The sequence below is a fragment of the Taudactylus pleione genome, unplaced genomic scaffold (genome assembly GCF_031769625.1).
Source record: "Taudactylus pleione unplaced genomic scaffold, aTauple2 ptg000316l, whole genome shotgun sequence".
In the NCBI taxonomy this organism is placed as follows: domain Eukaryota; kingdom Metazoa; phylum Chordata; class Amphibia; order Anura; family Myobatrachidae; genus Taudactylus; species Taudactylus pleione.
Window position 1 is genome coordinate 11979943 of NW_028284717.1, and position 20113 is coordinate 12000055.

General features: G+C 45.4%; 1 long non-coding RNA gene across 4 annotated transcripts in view; it reads left to right on the plus strand.

Moving 5' to 3' along the window:
• LOC148510574 (uncharacterized) overlaps positions 1-20113 on the plus strand; it is a 487397-nt gene that overhangs the window by 399434 nt on the left and 67850 nt on the right. Inside the window, exon 6 of one of the 4 annotated variants that reach the window (XR_015869401.1) lies at positions 1006-1127. The exons of the other annotated variants lie outside the window; for them this stretch is intronic. This is a non-coding gene — a long non-coding RNA (uncharacterized LOC148510574). The remainder of the gene's footprint in view (positions 1-1005; positions 1128-20113) is intronic. 4 annotated transcript variants of the gene reach the window in all.

The window sequence follows — 20113 nt, forward strand, 5'->3', positions numbered from 1 at the left end:
AGCTGGACGATAACGATATCGTCCATCGTCCATCGTCCGTGCATGCAGCCCAAGCTGGACAATATCGTTCATTTTCCATATGGGAGAACGATAGTTGGACGTTTGTCATTGATGATATCTTTGGTATGTGGATGAACAATATCGTTCATCCAGCACACACCGGGAATTTCAAGGGAGATCGTTCAGCGATATTGGTCGCTGAACAGATTGTCCCGTGTGTACCCAGCATAAGAGATCACTTACTACTGTCAATTAATGTCACGAAAAAAAAAAAGTGGTGATAGCCAATCTCTGTTATCTGGCCATATTGCTAAATAGGCCCCTATATGTATGTGTATATATATATATATATATATATATATATATATAGTAGGATGGGTTAAATCCAACAGTGATAGTACTGTACTTACACTTCAGCCAAATGCAGTGGCTGGCGCATATAATCAGGGTCAAAGGTGGACAAATAACGTTCTATATATGAGAGATTACCCGAAGCAGACAAACACTTTGAGGGGTCTATTTGTTAATAATTAGGATGACCCCATGAAACCTAACATTCCATATCGCCAGAAATCACAGCAATTTGGAATGAGTTTTGCAAGCAAATAAGAATGCCGGGGCTTCTTTTGGAGCTGAAACCCATACTCATCAGCAGTGTTTTCTCCTCCTCATAAGGCTGCTGACGAGGAGTTAGGGCAACATGCATGTGGTCATTGGGACCTGACCTGGAGAGGATCCTGCAAAGTCTTTCTGGCATTATCAGGGTATAGGGTAAGGCCATAGTAGTTTGTTTCTGCACAGCAGCTCGAAGTTCCAGAGAGATACTTTTAAATCTCAGTTGGAACTTCAGGCACCTGTAATCTTCCTTAAACTTTCCCATGGACAGAGCGATATGAGAGTAGAGAACGGACCTATGGGAGCAATGTGAAAAATTAGTTCAGAAGAAGAACGTGATGGTATTCGTTTGTGTTGCAATATACTTACCTACATTATATTTATTTTCAGATGTGACCAAGTGGAACAGATCTATGGAATGTCTGTATCACCTGCCAGGAGTTCCCTAAAAGACTATTTTCCCCTGGCACTATGGAAGAATGCTAAATGACAACGTCTGACACCAAAAGAAGGTGAAGTAGCAGTCGAGAATGAATTACTATCATAGAGTTTGAAACCATGAAAGGTAGATAAATGTCATTTCTAGGCAGCAAATATAAATGGGCACATGGTCTACTCGCATCGATAGCAGCCGGTGTCTGGGGTGAACCAGTACTACCCCAATCAATTATCTTTAATCTTATGTTATCATCGAGGCATGAGGCACGTAGTGCCTCATGTCCCAGTCATGTCAGGAGATCCTAGTGCTTTGATAGGAGTAAAATGTCGGCATACAGTATATTGTGAGTCTGTGGCGGGTCCAACGTGAGCAAGCTGACAGCAGGAAAGCTTCAAAGGGTTCTTTGCTGATGAAAGTAAGAAAGTAAAAAAAAAATCAAGAGAGATACATTTATAAACAGACACAAAGAGTGCCTCTCAATGGAAGTTTTATTTTAATAAGCATCCCCCTGATGGGGATTTACTGGTTGCCTGGGCATCTTCACCGTTGGTTGAGTTTATTTAAAGAGCTTGTCACCTTTGAACTGAAACGATTTCTCCAGATGTACAAAAGAGAACACTGTGGACAATCTTGCTGCTTCAGCAGAACAGGATCCAGCTGGAGAAAGGCACTAGATCCGCCAGTCATTGCTTACAGCTGTGTTTCGATTTATGCGTCAGTTAAAAAAATAAAAAAATTAACAGACTAAATAGCCAGAAAGAGGACTCTTTGTTTAACTGTAGTACGAGGCCTTTAAATGTTTATAATCATTTTTTTTTTTATATGTTCTTTGAAATCCTGGACACACTGACTGGACCTTCGTTTCCAGGGAGATAACTTTTTAAGAATGTAGAGAAACGGCAGAGAGCTATTCCAATTATATCGGGCAAGAGTTACGCCAGGACATGTTATAAAACTGTTACACAGCTGCTGAAGTGGCCAGTGCGGGTCGGAGTCCGAATTTCAGACCGAGCGGAGGGAGAGCTGCTCGTTGCTCCTGTTGTTAGGAAAGCTTTAGCGTGGGACGGTCGCTTTGTGGCTGATGTATTTTTGTCTAGGCATACAGATGCCGAAGTCCATCTCTCAGATAGGTCCCATCATTGTAGTACATGCGCCCTGCTCTCTGCCTACCTCTCACACGCGGAGGACTCCCACGTGGAGGTCTCAGGTGGGGGATAACTCATTATTTCAGTCACTGGTGTGTGCTGGCAGGTGCAAAACCAGCTGCTACATCTGTTTCTAATTTATATGGCCGCTCAACAAAAGTGGCAGCACTCCCAGAGACCCAGGATGTGATTCTTGTCTACATGGTAAAATAGGATGGTATATTTCTTTGAAGCTTCGTGAAACATTTAATGATGGTTCTTCTTTTTGCTCCTGTTGTGCTTTATCCATCCGGCTATTTTAATCTGCCAAGAAAACAGTCCGGTCAAATGGAATTGGGTAGCCTGTGCATATTGGGGATTTTGATAATAATGTGCATCCTGCAGAGAGTAAAAATTCTAGGAGTGAAAACAAAATTTGGATTATTAATTCCTCCAGTCAACAGAACTAATGCTATGACCGCATCCTTTTCATGTGGATTCCACTTACACAGTAGCTCTGAAATGGCCGCCTACCTCTAGGTCCAAGTCCAAATCATTTTACACACTGACTACTGTAACCTAATTCTAATGGGCAGATGCAATTAGCTGCGAGGTTCTGGCAGAAACCTGTCCGAAGTGCGACTACTCACATATCCGGCTAATATGGTAGGGAAAACCTTGTTTTTTGCTCACCCCTCTATGAGAGATGAGTGAGAACAAGCAATGTTTGCCTGCCTTAGTATTCTGCGGAGTATTAGGGACAGAAACCAGTTGTTGCAGTCTGCCCCTGAAAGAGATCTATCTAAAAATACAACTTCTGTTTCAGTCTGTCATTACGCGTTTCACCATGGCATACGCGTTTCACCATCCCCTATCTGCCACTACTGTGTCAGTTGTCCGTCCCTACACTGGCTGTCAGACTTATTTTTTTATAACCTTCACAACAATTATTGTGTTGACTTTTGCCTACAAATCATTTCACAACTTATATCCAAAAAATATAGGACCTGATTCAAACCCACTCGTTAAATGCGATCCCGCGCTTCCAGCTTATGCAAACCTGGCACACACCCAGCAAGGCAAGCGATCGCAAGGCAAGACATAAGCACACCCACTATGTCTTGGCGTGCCATCACTCCATCACTTCGTGTATGTAGACGCCCACCATCCATTCTTAAGATACCCACTTGCGTACCTCATCTCCTAGAAGTGCCTAAAAACATTGGTACATCGAGCACCATCGAATACGATCGCAGCGCTTGAGGTTGACTATATCCTGCCGCAAGCACTGCGATCACTTCAGTGTGAAATTCCACCAAGTGACATGTACTCTAACACTGCCGTTTAATTATGCACTCCTCTGAAACAGCGTTGTAACACTCAGGCACGCCTGCGTTCGAGCCTCCACTCCCCCTTTACTACTGCCCTGCCCCCGTTACCACCCACAAACGGCCTCTCCTGTCACTCATTCAGATGGGCTGTCTATGCTGGGCGAGTGAGCGCTTCTAGACCTCTCGCAGTGGTTCACGCACGTGCATTGGGATGCATACGCATGCGCAGATTGGAAATATCGTCCGCGAGCGAGCGGCCGCTTGCGAGTGGGTCTGAATCAGATCCATAGTCTGACCACATCCATAAATACTCTCCTACTCATCCTCTGCATCCCTCCCACTAAGTCTATTTGCATCATTCATGTGCACATCTCAATTCATTGGACTTTGGCCCTCATTCAGAGGCGCTCGCAAAATGCGAGCGCTCGTTCTAAATGTGGGCGGCTGCTTCTCTTTTGAAGTGCGGCCTCCTGGTCGCTAGCTAAGCTGTAGGTTATCACCCACAGCTTTGGCGACCGACCAGGTTGATGGTCGCGATGGTCAAGACCATCGCGACCATCGGGGCTTGCGACGAGACCTTGAGGTCTCGGCAACCGCAAGCCCCAGGGTGCTTCCTGCTCTGATCGAGCTGGAAGCTCCCCCCATTGACATCACTGCTGATGTCAGTGCAGCCGCCCACAAAACGGCATGCGTTCCTTAAGGAACGCCTCCGTTTGTGAAACTACCCCCCCACCACGCCTGCAAAACGGGGCGAACTGTCGATCACCATCGACAGCCGCCCCTTCTGTAGTGCGGTGTGGAGCGAGAGAATTTTTCTCTCGCTCCAGGGCTTGCGCACGCACAGTGCGGCCGATGCGCGTGCGCAGGGCCTAAACATCGCTTGCGAGCGGGTCTGAATGAGGTCCCTTGTGTCTTTTGTGACCTATAATGATTGGGGTAAAACACACAGCATAAAGCATCAAACTATTTGCTGTATAAGTTTGATTGATGCACATGCAAAGGTTTTAATTATTATGTGATTATGTTATTTGAGACATATACTGTAAATATACATAATGTTCTTCTATTGGTCACAAAATGTGGCATGCCTTGTGCCATAAAGTAGAATACATTGAATGTCATCTGAGGAATTACAAATACAGGGTCTGATTCAGAGTCCCACTCAAATCAGCAGCAGAATTGTGGGATTGGAATTGAATCCAGAACGTACCTCTATTCAGGTGATCTGCATATATGGGTATTGGCTGCAGACGCACCTCCCACATCCATCCGCTTGTGAAAGTAGCTGTCGTCATTATCAGCGCGCATTGGCACCAGCACCTACTCTTGGTGCAAAAGATCCATCCAAAATCAGATGTTAACGTAGCCCGCAATTGTATGAACCCATGACACGCCCATGAGCACCTAGCTACTCTTTCTCAGCTACAAGCGCGGCTGAGATCTATTAGACTGACTCGCCTGTAATTGCGCAAAGTTACTTATGCCTGGCTACAGAGCATGCACAGTGCAAAATACAGCGAGATTCGTCTGCAAAATGGACTTGTGTACAATTCTCAGTCAACCCCAGAGCACTGAAGCACAGAAGCTGAACTCAACAATCGTGTTGATGTGGATTTGCACCTTTGTCAAATGCCCTGTACTGCCCCAAAACCTAATTTGCATGACATTATATAACACTATTCTACTCATTTCTACTTTATATGCAGCAGGAGCCACCTGCAGTTAGCCGTAGGTACTACAGGGGTGCCTACTATACTGCAGATTACTGTAGTTGACATTTAAGGGTCTATTCATTATCACTTAGTTTCTGCAAATGAACATTTTCTCCTTCTTTTGGTGAAATTAAATACTGGAGCCATTTATTATAAAGGTAACGCATCTCCTGCTTACCTTTCAGTCCCAATCTGGCCCTCTATCCCCATAGTATGGGGACCTAAATTCATTAAGCTCCGAAAATACAATATATTCGGAGCTTGACAGCGGGAGCATTCGCCATCTTCAGATTGTGTTCGTTCCTGCACACCCGCTGCTTCCCTTGCGAAGAGGGATCCTTTCAGATCCCTCTGCCCCTGTCCGGCTCCTTCCGCCGCACGCCAGGGCTTTGTGCACCTGCGTGAACTCTAGGTCACGCAGGTGCACTAGCTCTGCCGAGTCGGAGTCGGCAGTGCTAAGTTTCACTGCTCCTAAAGGAGCAGTGAAAACAGTCGGGGAGACAGCTGATATTCAGATCAACTGTCTCCGTGCCAAAGCAACGATGAATTGCTCCGCTCGCTGCGAGTTAGAATGTTAGACCCCTTAATGCGAAACATTTATGTAACGACAAAAACACTCAACATTTTTGAAAAGTGGTAACATTTTTAAAACATGTACTGTATCATTAAGACAATTCCTCAGATAATAATAAATATTTGTATGTCATATAGGGATTGCTGGGACCTGCATTTCCCCAGCCTGTACTATAGAGGAGTAGCATCCCTACTATCAGTAGACAGGGTGTGCTGGGGTTTGCACCGCTTCGCTGAGATAAGGGGAGAAAGAAATTAGGTACAGGTAAGGTAAGAGGGAGAAGACAGGGGTAAGAAAAAGAACGTAAACACTGCCAGAAACAACAGCTAGCACCCCCGTGATCAATGGGTTCAGTATATATGTGTTGTACTTGCCCACTCTCACAGAAGAGCCAGGAGACTCCTGAAAACCGGGTGGCAAGTCCTGCCCTTCACGCACCCTCCACTGTCCACTTGCACTCCACCCACAGCCGCCCAGTGTTAGAGTACAAGTGGGCGGTCTGGGGGGGGGGGGGGGGGGGTGCCCAAGAACTGATTCGTGCTGAATTGCGAATTGCTTCATCAGGTTTTAAAGACCTGTTTAGAGCAACTAAACTGTAGTTTGGGCACCCATACCACGAACTTCCCCACATTGCTTCTCACCACCTCAGGGGGCTGCGCGCAGAAATGTGTGCGGCCTCAGTTTTCGCACCCGATCGGAGCAACAATTGAATTGCTCCACCGGGCGCCTATTATTTAAAGCCTATTATTTAAAGTTAAAAACAATTAGACTGACCCGTAACCAGCGGTAAATTAATCCTTAGCATTACAGGTCAGCAGCCCCAACAATATTTTAATTGCATATTGTGGTGATAACTGATTTTCTCTTTATTGTTGCGTTAATCAGTTTATAAAATATAACATCACATGTTTCGCAGTGGACTGGAGTTAATTAATAAACAGACCCTTCAGTAGTGGGGAAATGTATCAAGCAGTGAAGAGTGGAGAAGTGGACCAGTGAAGAAGCTACCCTGGCAGCCAATCAGCTTTTTCCTATCATTTTAAAAATAATAAATGAGACCTCAAAGCTGATTGGTTGCTGCCACTGGTCCACTTCTCCACTCTTTTCACTGTTAAATACATCACCCCCTTAATTTCTAAAGAAAACAAATTGTTGCCACTTCAAAGTATTTCCACCAGGGGGTGTCCTGTAGCTGACATTGGGCTCTATTTACTACAATCCGCATTGTTAATGCAGATTGTAGTGTGACATTACCGAGTGAATTCGCATTGCGCATTCAGGCAATATCACAGGGATTTACTACAAATCTCTTGCAGGGACAGAGCTTGCGATAAAGTTCTGTCCCTGCTAATCCCCTTCGGAGCCTTATCACGGTATTTTCGCAAAAAATACCATGATTAAGTGCCCATGCATGCGCCGACCGGTCGCCCTGCCCCCTGGAGCTAAGCCCGTGGTCACATGCCATATCGCCTGGTCGGCCGTGCTGCATGACCAACTGGACGATAACTCATGCAGCGCCATTGCAGGTAATGAAGAACGAAACGAGGGATCGTTCCGTCGTTCGTTACATAGCCCAATGTGTACTCACAGTACGATATGTTGGGCCGACATATCGTCCGGGTACACGACGCGTAGTGTGTACCCAGCTTTAGAAACTGAACTTATTACCAAAAATCCACTGTACAGGGTTACCCTGAATAGCAGACTCTCAGCGCAGTCTTGCAGCTCTTCCAATCCACCTTGAACCACTTTAGATTGTGTATGACCCTGCTTTGTTCTGTTGTAGCGAATAGGCAAGGGTTTGGTGTGTGCGGGCCCCTCTACTCTGTTTTAAACTGAATTGATATATTTCCAATGAAATATCCAGCTAATAGGTAGTTAGGTTCGAAACCACTTTTAAAAAAAAAATCACTTTCTACATAGCAGCTTTGCACTATAATCCAGTCCCTCTCCAGGTCTTGTTAGCAGTGGAAAATAAATCTAATAACAATAATTTGCAAATCATCTTATCCATTGAGGGATGTGAGCTGAAAGGGAAATAATGCTCTCTTCTAGATGTGAGAATCAGGCAAGAACTGCTTAGTTTCATTGTCTCACAATACGCATGAACCCATTAAGGGGCTTTTACAGTCCATCAGCGTGTATATATGTATAGTATGCTTTCTATTGTCATGTGGTCTATGAAGAATAAAATACAGGGCATGTGATATGTTGATGTCTTAGAATCAGCCTTAATGTTTCAAAGCCAGACATGGGTGCAATTGATCCGTCTGGGTCTGTCTGCCTTTCAGCTGTGTCAAACTGTTTCTCAGATCAGTGAAGTTACATTCTCTGACCCTGGGAAATATCAGCATTATTGATCGAGCAAGCAAAGAGAAACTGAAATAAAATAGTGTCCGGCAGGAGAGTGCAGGGAATAATAACAGAATGTGTATATCCCGCGCCCTCGCTGGGCTGCAAGGTGGTGGGTGGTGCTAAGTAAATTCTACATATTTTCAGAAGAGCGTGTTTTTATTCTATTTTTAGTACATATTTTCCAAAAATAGTTCCACGAAGGAAGAAGAATGTTTGCTGAGACCAAACAGATTATGAGCAATTTATACATAGCCCCCAAACAGAGCATTCATCTGAAGCCAAACTAACCATACACAGCCCACAATGGTACAAAAGCTGATTAAAATTCTAGCACAGGAAGCAGGGACAGCAGCCAAAGACGGATAATGTTCTTTTGAATTGGTCTTTTTTATTTTATGGCTTGATAAATATTCTTATTTTACCTCAGCATACTTTGCTTGGTTGTAAATAAGATAGATAATTATATATAGATTATAATTTTTATTATTATTATTATTATTAATAATAATAATAAAAAATAATACTATTGCATTATTATCATGTACTATTAATAGTACATTATATATATTTGTAATTTATGGTGACAAGATGCAAAAAATTATTGGTAACTAAAGCAGCAATTCCATAAAAAAATTAAAAAATAAGCCTGTTTCTTTAAAATTACTGTGGCATGCTATAAGAATCAGCTTGGTTATTACCCTTTTTGGTTTGCTAATAATGATTGATAATTATTCAGATGTTCCACCATTTTATGTGTCTACCATAGCAACCACAGTCACATGGCACATGGTATAGTGAGCAGAGAGGCTTTGGAAGGCCTCTGAGCTATGTTTTCACTTTGACACCCTACCCCTTTGTCTCTCTCCCTCCCCACCACCACATGGCATGCTGAGAGCTGTGCCACTCTGTGAACCTTAGTTTTTGCCCTCTAGAGAGGTATTGAAGCAGAGAAAATGATCTGTAGCTAAAAACAATGACTATCTGAATCATACTTAAAAGGTGCTATTAAAAGAATAAACCTTATATGAGGGATGGCCGCATTATCTGTAACTGGTTGTTTAATAAATATGTTTCCTAAGGCATAGCGTCACAAAAAATAATAATTTTCAACTAACATCCAGTCTTCCTACTGTACATCTATCTCATGGTACCGTGCCAAGAATCCCTGTAGTTTGGGATACGTACCTCTCCTCTCATCCTCTAATACTTCTTGTCTCTGCATTGATACTGACAAACATTTTGTCAGTGTCTGTTGCAGGCATTGTCCAATCAGCTCCTGTACTATAAACATAGCACATTTCAGTTTCAAGTGTTCCTAGTTGTCAACACAGGGAGAAGAAGCTAATACAGCACTGGCAGGGGTGAGCTGTGTAAGGGCAGAGCCAGATTAAGGACACATAGACCTGGAGCCGAATATTATCAAGGGCTATTGTGAGAAGCCGACATAGTGTGCTACGTGGGATTAGCCAGTGCTTGTGGACATTACCTGTGCTCTAGAGGGCACCTACAGATATTCTAAATATTACATTCTGGACCGTCACAAACCACAGCACAGAACGGCAAGTGCAGCTCGCCCCTGGTCCATGGAGTTGTTGTGGCTGAACGTATGCCTTTTTGTCATCTTGACACTTAGGGATATATTTACTAAAGTGGGGGTATTTAGAAGTGTAGTTGTTGCCCATAGCAACCAATCGGTTTCTAGCTGTCATTTATCTAGCCACATCTAAAACATAATAGCTTTAATCTGACTCCTCCGCTGCTAAAAACCAGCACTTTAGTAAATATAGCCCTTAGTGATTTTGCATTGCTGATCAAAATGGAGAGAAGTATCCGCAGTGCACAGAGACTTCTGAACAGCACTGCAGCAATACACAAATAGGCAAGTTGCAGCAGCGGGTGGTTGGGCGGCATCATCCTGTATAAGTTTCTCTGGGCCTGATTTAGAGACGGATGTAATGAAGATGTTTGTGGAGCTGAGCGTGCTTTCTTTTGCACTGCGCATTCGTCTGGGTCGTATTATGCATGCGCCACAATTGAATTCCACACGCGGTTTGATAGTCAGTGAGCGTTTATGAGAGGTAACGGGTGGTAGCTAGTCAACCGCAGGCGTATCGCGGGTTGTCACAAGGTCTTTAGGTGGGCTCCACATTTAGTGCAGAATGTTTAATTACATTCCGCTAACTGTTCACATTGTAAACTTTAATGGGGGGGAGGTAATGTATTTAATTCTGGGTAATTTTACCTATTAATATGTTTGTCTTTTCCCTGTATAAGTTGTAGACTTAAAGATGAAGAATAATGATTATGAGTTTAATAATTACGGTCAACAGTTCTTGTGGGTAGTTTGCTCTTCCCAAGTTCAATCACAGCTCAGCCAAGTAAAGCTCATGTACTGTATGAAACATCTGTGTGACACCAGGGTCGCAGGTTCAAATCCCAGTGGGGCAGGCTCATTCCTTCATGCCGCAGCGGTAAACCACTTGATTACCAATTGTAATTAGATAATATGAGGGATGCAGTAATTGCTTGTTTAACGTTCCTTACTTTAAGGATGAAAAGAATACAATAATTATTGTCTGGACTGACTTCCGAGAACTGAGGCTGCCGGTTTGCTGTGCATGAAAACACCCAGTGATAGATTGGTATTCGGTACAGAGAAGGCAGGAACATTACAAGGAGTGCCTGAGAGGCACAGAAAAAGGGAGATATGCTAGGCTGGAACTCAGGAAGAATTTCTTACAGACAGACCAGTATTATTAATACCTGTTATTTATGTAGCACTAATACCATATACGTTCCTCCCTGCTGTACTGGGCAACTATAGGAATACGGTATACTTTTTAATAGACAGAAGAAACTACACTGAAACAGTAGGTGTTGAGGACCATACCGTCTGCAGAGCTTACAATCTAATACAGCCAGATGCATGGTTTTCTGTCGTTTTCCAGTATATTTACCCAAAGAGAACACAGTGCAGGGCATTGCTCCGCTCGCCGTGTCAGTCAGTGCCCAGGCAACAGCAATTGCCTTATGACTTTAAAGTACCACAAGGTACATGACAAGTAAATCAGCCTTGAATGATTAAAACGACAGAAGGCTGACTTAACCCCTGGAAATTGGGGGAGGTAACAGGGAGCGGCGGTAAAGAACGCAGACATGTCGCAACTGTTTTCGGCGCATGTCACAGCCTGCGTCGGCGATCCCATACGCAGTTAAAGTGGCTTTGGCGTCCCAGTACATGCGGCCATTGTGTGCCACCATAGGGCTTCTTAAAACCGCAATAATCGAATAATCTGCAACCGATGGTGCGTTAGCATCTCAATACAAATCCCTGCGGCTGCGACAGTTGCATATTTTCGCATAGCTGCGTATACAGACGTACAGTAGCAGCGGCAGCATCAGTGTACATCTCTGAATCAGGCCCAATAATCATTATTATTCCTGAAGAGCCTACTTTCTTGTGACTTACAGATACCACCCTCTGGCTGACTTTAGTGAACACCTCCTGTGGCATTTAAATGTCCTCCCAGGTCCTCTTCAGGACCATTGATCATCCTATTCTGTATACAAACTTCATTCACATTCCCTTTTTCTTTTTGAATAATCTGCTGCTATTAAAGAAGTAACAAAGAAAAATAGTATTTAGATATCACGTAGAAACAATCTAAGGGCCTGATTCAGACCCGGTCGCTAGTTGTGGCTGTTCGCTCCTAACATATGCAAATTCGTGTTAGTGACGGCATGACATGCGATCGCACGCCAAGGCATAAGCACGCCCACTATCTCTTAGCGAGCGAACACTTTGTGTATGTAGACGCCCATTAGAGTGTCTTGACTCACCCACTAGTGTACGCCATCTCCAGGAAATGTCTAAAAGTATGGGTTCATCGAGGACCATCGGAAGCGATCGCAGCGCTTGTGGTTGACTCTACCCTCCCGCAAGCACTGCGAGCTCTTCAGTGTAAAAAACAACCAAGTGACGTGTAGTATGATGCATCTTTGCTAATTATACACACCCACAAAACTCTCAATCACGCCTCCGTTCATACATCCACTCCCCCGTTCACAAGCACCTTCCCCTGTTACCACCCACAAACTGCACATTCTGTCACTCAAAGTAGCGGGCATTCTGTGTAGTACGAGCGCACGATTCCCGGCCGCAATGAATGGTTTCGTGCAGGCGTACTATGATGCATGCGCAGATGTGCGATAATCGCACCTAGCGAGCGGCTGCAGCTTAGCAAGCAGGTCTGAATCAGGCCCTAAGTCCATAAAAAAGAGCACAAACCACTGGTGCACAATTACGAACATAAAAAGTCATAAGGAAATATAATGACAAATTGCAGAGACAAAGCTAGCTTGTTACTACAATAAATATAAAAGAGGCAGAAGTTTAGAGGGACAGAAGGGGGGAAAAAAGACAGGGGACGAGGGGGAATCATAGAAAATAGGTCATGATGAGTCTTGGTCAAAACCTGGAGTGTGCAATGGGAGTAAGCTCCCCTTAACCTAGCGTAGAGGTTTTATCAGCTGAAGAAAGCAAGATCGTCCATGTCCATGTCTTCCATGGACATAAATTAGTCTAGTTTCTGGAACCATTCTTTACGTGTAGGAGGCCTGGAGGAGTTCCTCAGTATGGGGGTAACAGAGCGAGCAGCTCCAGTTAGAAAGCTTGGGAGTAATCGTTGGGTGTGGAGGGGAGACATTAGGGAGGGTAGACAACCAAGGGACTATTTCAGGGTGCTGACGCATGGAAAAGCCTTCCAGAGCGACCCACTGTTTAATATCTTTATTCCTGGTCCATTTGAGGATTCTTTTGAGAATTATAGCACAAAGGTAATGTTTAATGTCAGGTAGTTGGAGACCTTCCAAATATTTAGGAAGCGCTAAAACTTCACAACTAATTCTAGGATGTCTCCGTGACCCAACAAAATTTTTAATCAAAATGTGAAAGGAGTGGAACCAGGAGTTGGACACGTTTATTGGAAGAGAATGGAGAGCATAAAGCAATTTAGCAAGTTTGTTCATTTTGCCCAGCCAGGAGAGTTACTTCAGGTATCAATTATTATAATCTACACGTATAGACAAAAGTACGAAATGGGTCATAATTCATGCAAAATACCTGGGACATGTCTCTAGTTATTTTAACCCCAAGGTAAGTTATATGGCTTGGGTGCCAATTGAAGGAGAACGCTTGTTGGAGTCCCCTGATAGTGGAAGTAGGAGAGGCGATATTAAGTGATTTAGACTTTGAAAAATGTATTTTAATAACCTGTGAGGATGCCAGACATGTTTGGATTGGCTCTGATAGTTTTTGCTAGAGCTTACATGCACAACACAAGAATCAGAGGGGACAATGGGCAGCCCTGCCTGGTGCCATTACTATTAAGGAAAGGGTCAGACAAGGCGCCATTGAATCGGACCCTACCAGACAGGGATTTATATAGCGCCATGATTCTATGTAGAGCAGGGGGATCCAATCCTATGTGCCCAAGCACAGATTCCATGAAAGTCCAGCTAATCACATTTTCTTTCTCATACCAATTGCTGGCAGAGGGCCTGATTCAGAGCCGAATGCTCGCTCTGAATCAGTGCCCTCCTACCTGAAAATGGAGCGGCCTCCTGGCCGCTCGCATAGCTGTGGGTGAAGAAGGACTTTTCAATCCTCAATGAACTCACATAATTTGAGACTGTCTTTTATTTTATGTTTAACTTTTTTTATGTAAAAATCTGTGCAGACCAAAACTTTATAAAGGCTATATTCATAATTTTCTTATATTGTAATGTAAAAATGTATTGAAAACAAACAAACTTTGTGGCCTTTACTCTAAAAATGCAAATTTTTATATTATGTCATTACTGTGAACAAAAAAAGAAAAAAGGTCCCCTTTAAATCCACACCAAATTCCAGGGCAGACCCGGGTTCAGTGTGAACGTATCTGACCCTGGAATTTCCCAGGTTTTGGTGTAGTGTGAATGGGGCTTCCAGAATAAGACCTGGGAATTTTCCAGGGTTGTTTGACCCGGGAAGTTCCCGTGTATTTCCTGCGTCTTATGTATGAAAGGGGTATTAGTGGGAGATCTCCAAGCCTCCTGAGAGAGTGGGAAATGCTCCTTCCAGACACATGCTTCTGCAAGAGTGAGGACATAAAACAAACTGCGTCATCCCACCCCACCCACATTTGTATACTTTGAGGATCTGATTCTGAGTCGCACTCAATGTCGATGTCGGATGCAGCTGAGCGATTGTTTTCTACTGCGAACGCGTCCATAGTTCCTGCGCACATAGTCACAGTTGGAATGCACAGTCTCAGAAATGTATGGAATATTTATTGGGTGTCCCTGAGCGCTAAGCAGACGCTGATCCGTCTTTTTGATGAGTTATGGTAGTGAAGTGGTTACGAACTCGTTAGTATAACTGTTGACAATGGAGGCCGTACCCTAACAGAGAATCTGCACCTAACGTGACTGTTGCAGGTTTCGATGGTGCTACCGATGGCTGTGTCTAAAGACACTCCAAGGGGTATTTGAATGCCTAAAGGCACTCAAAGTGGGCGTCTCAGTCCTTGCTCACTCAGGCACACGCCTGTACACCAGAGAAGGGCTTGTAGCGGCATTTGCATAGAGTCACAGAAGCAATACTGGCTAATGACACACACACGGACCCTGCAGCGTCAGAATCAGCACCAGAGTGTGAATGATGTTACGATATGTTTAGTTAGATGGGTCTTTGTCCCACCCAGTCAATATTGCTGAATGAAGTCCCACCCACCTAATACTTGTCTACTACAGCTCATGGAAACAAGGTGGGCAACATGGCAAGCATGAATACTATGCAGCTACATAAACACAGAGTCTACTATATAATCGTATAAAAAGGTTTGTCTATGACTTGTACAGTGAGAGTCCAGTGACTGACAAATTTCAGCCAATCCCTTTTCTCCACTGCTATACGTCTCTGAGTTCCGCTGCTCCAATCACATGCCATCTATCAGTATAATGGCCATACAAGTAGTGCTGGGCTCTTTGGTTGGCTAACGTGGCTGAGCCCCTTCGCTACCAAACTGGCCTTTATATCCCCAGATTGTGACATACAGTAGAAGTTAAGGCGAATGACGTACTGGAGATGAAGTGGGTGATGGAGTATTGTGTTACTGTCTGTGTGTGTGTATGTGTGTGCGTCTGTGTGTGTATGTGCGTCTGTGTGTGTCTGTATGTGTGTGCGTGTGTGTGTGTGAGAATGAGAGAACGAAAAAGAGAAAGAAGGGAAGAGATGGAGAAAAGAGGGGGAGAGAGAGAAAAGAGGGATAGAGAAGAAAGGGGTAGACAGAAAAGAGAGGGAAAGAAAACAGCGAGAGAGAAACAAGGGAGGAAAATAGAGATGGAGAGAGAAAAGAGCAATTTGGGTAAGAGACAGAGAGAGAGACTGGAAAGGAACGGGTAAGAGGGGGATAAACAGACGGAGAGAGAAAAAAATAGGAAAAAGGGGGGAGAGATAGAGGAGTGAGAAGGGATAAGAGTGGAAAAGAGAGAGAGGGGTATGGAAGAAGAGAGACACAGGAGGAAGAACGGGGAGAGGAGGAGAAAGAGAGAGTATAAGAGGGGGGGTAACGTGTGGAATAGGGGGAGAGCGATGTGAAGGAAGAAAATAAACAGCTACAGGCACCCTATAGACTGTTAGCTTGCGAGCATGGCCCTCTTACCTTTATGTATGTCTTTTATGTATGTACGGTATATCTTCTACAACCCAGTATAATGTTAATGTTGATTCAAATTGTAAAGCGCAACGGAATTAGCTGCGCTATATAAGAAATTGTTAATAAATAATAAAAATAATAAATGCCGATCCAATTTTGAATGCATTTTGTGTGCTCGTGAATGACGGGTCTGGAATGATCCACTCAGAGGTGTGCCTAGCTCCACATAAGGCCGTATAGGTGCTTAAATGTTTTTTGCAAGATATCTCTATATAACATTAGTAGCAATATATTTGGGGAAATGTTGCAAGTATTGATACTAACATTGCTGGCTGCAATTCTACATTTATTGTTTTCAACTATTCGCTGTGATATTTTCTTTTCTTCTCACTCAGCACAATATACATGAGAATTGTGGGGCCTATATAAAGAACTACTGTACTTTTGAACTTATATTTTGCTAAAAGACTTACTTTAATGATCATGAGCAGGATGTACTAAAGGAAAAATGCTGTAAAAACCGCATTTTCCGTATGTATCAAAGGCTGGCCGCCATGGCTCCGATGCGGAGGGTAATGCCAGCTTTTTCTGGTGTTACCCTATAGAAGCCTATGGGCTTCTACCGCATCGCGCTACTATGAGGAATCCAATCAGATCCCTCCCAACATGCCCCGCGGCCGCTGCGTCACTCTGCGCATGTGCAGATGGACTCCCGGGTCATAAACCCGGAAGTCCACGGCGCAGAGCGGATCGCAAAGGACAGCTCTGATCGCAAGAGCTGTCCTTTGCGGTACTGATCGCATATGTTAGTGCACATGCGATCAGTAGGAATGCAGTAACTGGCGGTAAGTAGCGCCAATGTTAGTGCATCCCGCCTCATCTCTTGGTAAAAAATAAATTTTTAAACTTTTCGTTAAATTTCCATTTTTTGTGTGTTTAACTAAAGATTACTAATAAAACATTCTCACCATCAACCACAGCTCACACACACTAGCAGCAGCAGCAGACGCTGAGATAAGAACATACTGATCAAAGTGGTCAGACAAGCTGTGTACCATCCTGCTGGGTGTCCAACAGGGATTTGCTGAGAGTCGACAGCAGAGGCTGATGAGCCCGGACAGCAGTCATAGTGACTACAGCAAATCACTGTTCTTGCCCAGTAATTCCTTGTGGTCCCCTGGCTGCAGTGAAGAATCTGATAAATAGCCAGGTTTTTTGATTTACAATGCAGGGCAGCGGCATAGAACGGGACTCCAGAATCCAGGAAAGTAAGCAACTATGATACACTCACTGCCCCCATAGCCTCAAACACTGCCCCCTAGTCTCAGACACACATTGCCCACATACCCTTACACACGCACTTCCCCCATAGCCTCACACTTACTGCCCCCATAGCCACACACACTGTCCCATACCCTCACGCACACTGGGCCCGGACCCAGCTCCATCGCGCGTATGCGCGAGACCCGGATAGCGACGGCCAAGCCAAAGGGGGTGTACCAAAGGGGGCGTGCTGTCGATGGTGAGTGACAGCACGCCTCCTTTGGTGGGCGTGCGGGGGGCGTGGCTGGCCAGACGGAGGCGTTCCCATGGGAACGCCTGCCGTCTGGGGCCGGCCCCACTGACACCACAAGTGATGTCAGTGGGAGTGCTCTCGGCTCTGATAGAACCAAAAGCACTCCAGGGCTTGCAGCAACGAGACCCTACCACAAGGGTCTCGTCGCAAGCCCGATGGTCGCGATGGTCTTGACCATCGCGACCATCTTCCTGGTTGCTCGCTATAGCTGTGGGTGGTCACCCACAGCTATACGAGCGGCCAGGAGGCCGCTCTAAAAAAACAGAAGGACGGCCCTGATTCAGAGCGAGTGCTCTGTCAGAGCGACCGGCTCTGAATCAGGGCCACTGTCCCATAGCCTCACTTATTGCCCTCATAGCATCACACACACTGCCAAATTGTCTCACACACACACTGCCCCCATAGCCTCACACACGCACACACTGCCCCCATAGCCTCACACACACTCCTTGCCCACATAACTGTACAGACACTGCCCCATAGTATCACACACACACTGCATACATAGCCTCACACACACATGCTGCCCCGTAGCCTCACACACACACTGCCCCCATAGCCTCACACACTTGCATCTGTCTCCATAGCCTCACACACACACTGCCCCCATAACCTCACACACACACACTGCCCCCATAGCCTCACACACATGCTACCCCGTAGCCTCACACACACGCTGCCCCCATAGCCTCACACACTTGCATCTGTCTCCATACCCTCACACACACGCTGCCCCCATAACCTCACACACACATGCTGCCCCGTAGCCTCACACACACTGCCCCCATATCCTCACACACACATGCTGCCCCGTGGCCTCACACACACACTGCCCCCATAGCCTCACACACACATGCTGCCCCGTAGCCTCACACACACACACACTGCCCCCATAGCCTCACACACTTGCATCTGTCTCCATACCCTCACACACGCACTGCCCCCATAACCTCACACACACACACTGCCCCCATAGCCTCACACACACATGCTGCCCCGTAGCCTCACACACACACACACACTGCCCCCATAGCCTCACACACACATGCTGCCCCGTAGCCTCACACACACACACACACTGCCCCCATAGCCTCACATACTTGCATCTGTCTCCATTCCCTTACACACACACTGCCCCCATAACCTCACACACATATTGCCCCCATAACCTCACACACACACACTGCCCCCATAACCTCACACACACATGCTGCCCCGTAGCCTCACACACACTGCACCCATAGCCTCACATACTTGCATCTGTCTCCATCCCTTCACACACACACTGCCCCCATAACCTCACACACATATTGCCCCCATAACCTCACACACACACACTCTGCCCCCATAACCTCACACACACATGCTGCCCCCATAGCCTCACACACACTCCTTGCCCACATAACTGTACAGGCACTGCCCCGTAGCCTCACACACACACTGCCACCATAACCTTACACACACATGCTGCCTCCATAGCCTCACACACACTCATTGTCGCAGCCACACACACATTCTCCAGTTAAGAGCTGTCCTTTGCGATGCCCCCGGAGGTCCCTCTGGCGTCCACAGAAGGCAGCAGATCATGGAGGGAAATGGGAGGGGGATTGGATCCCTCTCCGAGGAACCCCATAGGCTTCTATTGGGTAACACCACCTGAAGATGGCGTTACCTATCGGGACGAAGCACTGGAATGAATTGCATTCCGGTGCTTAGTACATATGGGGAATGCGGTAAAACCCTGGAAAACAGCATTTTCGGGGCTTTTGCTGTATTTTCCCCTTTGCCTTTTGTCTGGGGATTTCTAGAGTATAGTTAGGAGTCATCATGTGAGATCATTAGCCACATGGTTGGATGGGCTACACCTAAACAGTAGCAATAAGGTTGGGAGAGTTACCTTAAACAATAGATGCATGATAAGATTAAGCATTGGGCTTTATAGGTCTGTGCCTAGCGTGGTATAGACAGAGACTTTTCCACAGCATTGAAAACTGAACTTACAGAATGTGAAAAATCAACTATTATTTAGGTAAGGTTAATAACTAGTTGTATGAAGGCTTGCCAGAAGGACGTAATTAAGGGGCCTAGTCATTATGTTATCGGGGGATGGGCGGCTTCTGATAAATAAGTATCCAACTCGCCCAGTGGCCCCCCAGCAGAAATAATTGCCCACCCCTGCTCTATGGGGTACTATGGCATGAGTCACTGTTTATAATTGTTTGCGTTATCCCCTCAGTAGTGTACACTTCCGCAATTTGCGCAAACTGGAAATGATCAGCCGATCTGGTTGGCGGGCAGAGTGTTGTAGTTATTTTATCTAACAAGCACAACGATGGCATAATATACAGCATTATGGACCTGATGGTGAGTCAGACGCAGGGGTGATGTTGGGCGCAGTAATGTTTTTTGTCTGAGTATTACCGCGCATACATTGCCATGGTGTACGTACAGAGTCACAGTACAGATTCAGACGCCGCACCAAGAAGTGTAGTAATAATGCACTGGGCGTTTCTGGGCGGTTACAGGGGATTGGCTAATCAGATGCACATGTAGCGTAGTATGGCTGTGTTATTGGAGTGACACCGGTGTGATGCTGAGAGTGACTGCGTGCAGAGACACTGAATCGCTCACATTGGTGGTCCCCGATAAGTCACTGCGAGCAGAATTGCTCTGGTACTGAGAGCTGATCC